This window comes from Myotis myotis, unplaced genomic scaffold, assembly GCF_014108235.1.
Source record: "Myotis myotis isolate mMyoMyo1 unplaced genomic scaffold, mMyoMyo1.p scaffold_m19_p_14, whole genome shotgun sequence".
Lineage (NCBI taxonomy): Eukaryota > Metazoa > Chordata > Mammalia > Chiroptera > Vespertilionidae > Myotis > Myotis myotis.
The window spans coordinates 47336522-47341360 of record NW_023416318.1 but is presented as its reverse complement, the minus strand read 5'-3'; positions in this window follow the sequence as shown (position 1 = coordinate 47341360).

The following is a 4839-nucleotide window of genomic DNA, read 5'->3' as shown; positions in this document are numbered from 1 at the left end:
GTGAATGGTTGATAATAATTAACTTGCTTCAGTGTAATAAGCAAATACATATGGAATGGATACCACCCTAGGTATAGCGTTAAGCTCTCCTGAGACACATATTAGAAAATCCAGGAGGTCCCAGTCTTTGGGAAAAGACAGCATGTGATTAAGTAGCTCTTATGAGTGACAACCTCTGTGAAAGGTATATTGTGGATATAACATCAGAACTGGATGAATACAAGGACAGAGAGGCAGGATGCTCTCTCCAACTTTCCAGGCTTTCCTCACTATGCTATGTGTCTGGGTGACCAACATTATCCTGAAGAGCCTGATTGACATGATGCATTGACAACTTCCTTGACAGGACAGCTTATGGATGATAATCCCACCTCCATAAGCCTGTCGGCTTTGTTCATATTGTTTTAATGGTGCCATCAGATGCTCCACTCAGAAAAATAGCAACAGCTATGAAGGAAGCCAAGTGCAAGTCTGTGGTCATTAACAAAATCTCCCTTGGAGAATTCTGATCATCCTTGACGTCCATACAGTGTTGCTCCTTGTAAAACATGTCCATATCTGCAATTCTACTTGATCCTTATAGTAACAGGCTGAGGTAGGGAAAATGGAGATGGCTGTCTCATTTTGCAGATGAGAAAACTGAGAAGCTGTGACTGGCTTGGCCAATGTTGTAGGACGAGTATGTGGCAGAACCACAGGTTCCCAGCTTTTTTATCCCACCAAAAACCAACCTGAGGGGCCCCCCATTTTCTTGTCTCTGTGACGGGTATGGATGCTGGAAGAGAGAACATTTAGATGGTGCACAGAACTCAAATGGGTCGTGCCTAGCTTGTGAGTTTTACTGAGTGAATACTCAGCACAGATGCAGAAAAAGCAGAGGTGTGAGAGGAGATGCTGGGCCGACCTAATTTAGTCCTTGCTTTGTGAAAACTAAACCAGTGAAACCATGTGATGGATTCTTTTTAATATGATATTATTGTCAGGGAATAGCTCCAATATGCACTGTAAGCATTAAATGCTAAAAATAATAACAGCAATTATAGATTGTTCTGACACCAGAAGACGAGAATTATGCTTCATAACTGCATTGCCTTCGGCCAATAAAAATGCAAAATCCTTTTTTTTTGGAAAACTGTTTTCCTCTGTGCTAGATTACCAAGAGATGGCAGCATTCTATCCATCATCCGGCAACTATCCATTCCTTGCCTGAGAACTAAGATTTCCTCTTTTCCCAGTGAAGTGTTAAGCACAACGAATACAATTTAAAATGTGAATCTGTTTCATAATCACTCATTGTCACAGAGACATGCGGCTCTAGATTGCCCAGATCTAAATTTAGGTGCTAATGATACATAACTGTAAAGATTCAAATGCACTATTTTAAAATAATACATGATGTACAGTTGGTGATAATGTACAAAATTCACTGCGTGATGATTCGAGAAACAGAAGGGTAATGCATGTTTCCTCCTTGGGTGCTCTATCAGGCTTCCATTTGTGAGCTTCCTTCTCTGCACATACTCGGAAGTCCACAGTCCTGTGTGCAGAAGGCTCGGCCCACTCTCTGCCATCCAGCTTGATATTCTGTTTGGAGTTTGGCACTTGTCTAGCAATGGACAACTTTTGTAAATGTGACATTCAAATCCACCAGCACAAGCCAGTCAATGAATGGAGCCCCAGACATGTGATCATTTCTAGGGAGAGGTGGAAGCAGTTTTTATTTGGGAAGATTGAGAAGTGGCCATAAAGTTAAATATTGCAGAAGTTCCTGTTTCCAGTGCTCAGCTTGTCCCAAACCTTCCTTACGATTTTTTTCATAGTCAGTTATTATTTTATGACAGAGGCCAATGCAAAAATAATTTTGATGCATTTCTTAGAACAAACGTGGTCACTTTTAAAATATGTGGATATATGGCTAGTCTCTCAGGTTTTTTTTTCTTGTAGTAACTGGATAGATTTTTTTTCCCCACCAGTAATTGTCTTCAATTGCCAAATATCACAGATGTGTCCTAGAGTTAACTTGTCAACCCATAACCTCCGGCTGTGAAAGAACTTAGATGCAGTGTGGAAAGTGCGGATTCTCTGCTGGCATGTCTCACTGCTTTCTGCGTAGTGGAGTCCATCGCAGCCTCACGTGTTCAGAGAATCAGGGAGCAGGAGGCCCCTGAACTCTTTATCTTCATCTCACTCAGAAGCTGACTCACGTATCCCAGAGTCCAAGGAAGGTGCCCCAAATCACACAGCCAGTTAGTGGTAGAGGCTGCTATGCCGAATGCTAGTCTACTGACTTCCAATCCAGCGTGTTTGCTACTGCATCAGGATACATTAAAAATGTTCAGAAACACATCTGTATCTCCCACAGGAAACCCTGTGCTCTTGTTTCTGCACACGCCTAGGAGAGTCAACGAACAGGACCTCAGGGGACTTGCCAGTGACTTTCTGTACCATTTCCCCTAAGCAAACTGGTAGCGTTGAGAGAGGAATACACCCTTCTCTCTTGGGGGCTCCAGGCTAAGTGGCACACAGATCAGGTCCTAGGTACTGAACATGAACTCTATCACTGGTCCTTCTGCAGCCATGAAGGCCTGGAGGACGGCTGCTAAGTGGCTAGTGAGCAAATGGACGGACTCTCCTTCAGCTCTGTCAACAGTGCTCCAGGTTGCAGACTCCCGGGACATGGGGTTTTATTGGTAACTCGCATAGCTCATCTCCTCGGTGTTCACCCATATTACTGTGATATGGATCCAGGGCCCTAGAAGGAACAGGAAAAACAGTGAGAAAGGAGCTGCCTCTGAGAAAATCATTTTTACTTTCCACAAGGAAATTATGATGGTGGTATTATTATCCAAAGGCCCTCATGGAGGGACCTAGTTCTCATTCCCCCAAGGCTTGAATTAGGAAAAAAAATGAGCAATTCTCGATAATACTGATAATCTTTGTTATGTGTCAGATATTATCCTCAGTGCTTTTTATATATTATATTTATTCCCCACAATAACTCTTAAGACTTTCTGCTATTATTAGTAGTAAGAGGAATCTTACTGTTGTGCAAAGCTTCTAGAAACCTAGAAAATACCTTATGGCACAAATCTGACAGAACTCTTAGGAACCCCAGAGTTACTGAATGGGAACAGGCAGCAGAAAACGGTGCATTTGTAGGAGTCAGAGGCTTCAGCCTTGGACAGAGTCGCATGACTGAAAGCATTACGGCAAATGGCTGTCATGAATGTGCTACCCGCCTTCTTATGTCTGTGAGCTCGGAGCAGCATTAATTCATGCTGTGCGCTATGCATTGATATAGGAGAGAAAATTAAGCATTTACGTCAATCAAATCTATTTCTAAGATACATTTACTTCCTTGATCATTAGAGGGGTTCAGTTACAAGCCCGAATACCTCTTAGTGGCAATATCTACTGCCTAGAAGAATTTTTCTGTTCTGCTAGGTTCTGTTATCTTGCAGCTAATTATAGTTATCCTGCCCTGGAAGAAAATATAAGAGAACCTCTATTAGACTATGTGCTTCATTTTAATAAGAGAATGCTATTACTTATTGACCCTCCATATAAGCTAATAGTTATACTAAGACTTTTAACTATATTATCTCATTTAAATAAAAATAACCCTATCAGTTAAGTAGTACTAATTGTCCCCATTTTACAGATGAAAAACTTGTCCAAGGTCACATTGCTAGTGAGGTGAAGAGCAAAGGTTGGGATCTGAAGAGTCTGAGCATGAAGGCCTCACTGTAAACAGTCATGCCTCTCTGTGTGTCTCCTTGGAGCTTTAATTTTGTCCTGGCGTGCAGGCCCCATCTGTCTTGTCCTTTGCATCCTGAGGCCTGGAATATGGAAGGTGCTCAGGGGATACTTAATGGAGTTGACAGATTGGGTTTAATGACCCTTCTCAGTGAAGCCTTTCTGGACTTACCCGAGTTGTAGTTATGGATAAACTAGTTTTTATTTTTTTAAATATATTTTATTGAATTTTTACAGAGAGGAAGGGAGAGGGATAGAGAGTTAGAAACATTGATGAGAGAGAAACATCGATCAGCTGCCTCCTGCACACCCCCTACTAGGGATGTGCCCGCAACCAAGGTACCTGCCCTTGACTGGAATCAAATCTGGGACCCTTGAGTCCGCAGGCTGATGCTCTATTCCCCGAACCAAACCAGTTAGGGCAATAAACTAATTTTTAGAATGCATCCTACTCTTCTGAATCTGTTTATTTAGCCCTCATATCATATTTGTGTTTTCTGTGTAATGCTTTCAATATGTAGCCTAGAAGTTCCTTGGGAGTAGGGATTGTGTATTTTTTTCTTCAATTACCAACTATGTTCTTTGAACAGGGATGACCTCATCGTGTGTGTGGGTGTGGGGGGGGAGGGAGAGAAAGAAAGAGAAGGTATATATATACATATACATCACTATATTCAATGATGATATTGGTTTAACAGAAACATAAAAAAAGAAGAAATCAACATGAGGACAAGGCATGGCTTAGGATGTGTCACAAAGAGTCATTCTGGGCTGACTCGCTCATTCAGAAGGTATGATCGCCATAGACTTTCATTCCCCACGTACTGTGCCTCCTGCAGTACCTAGTATATTTTACAGTAATTGTGTCTGTTCAATTCTCTGTCTTTCCTGTTGGACTGTAATCTCTGGGAAGGCAAATACCATTTATCTACAGAACTCGGAACATGACTGTTCATTAAATATTTGAGGACTGTCTGGAAGTGCGTGTCTGTGGTTATCCACGTCTTCAGACGCTAGGTACTCTGTCTGAGTCCTTTGGACTGATGGACGGCAGCGCAGTCCTGAGCCTCGGTGCTGGCAAGC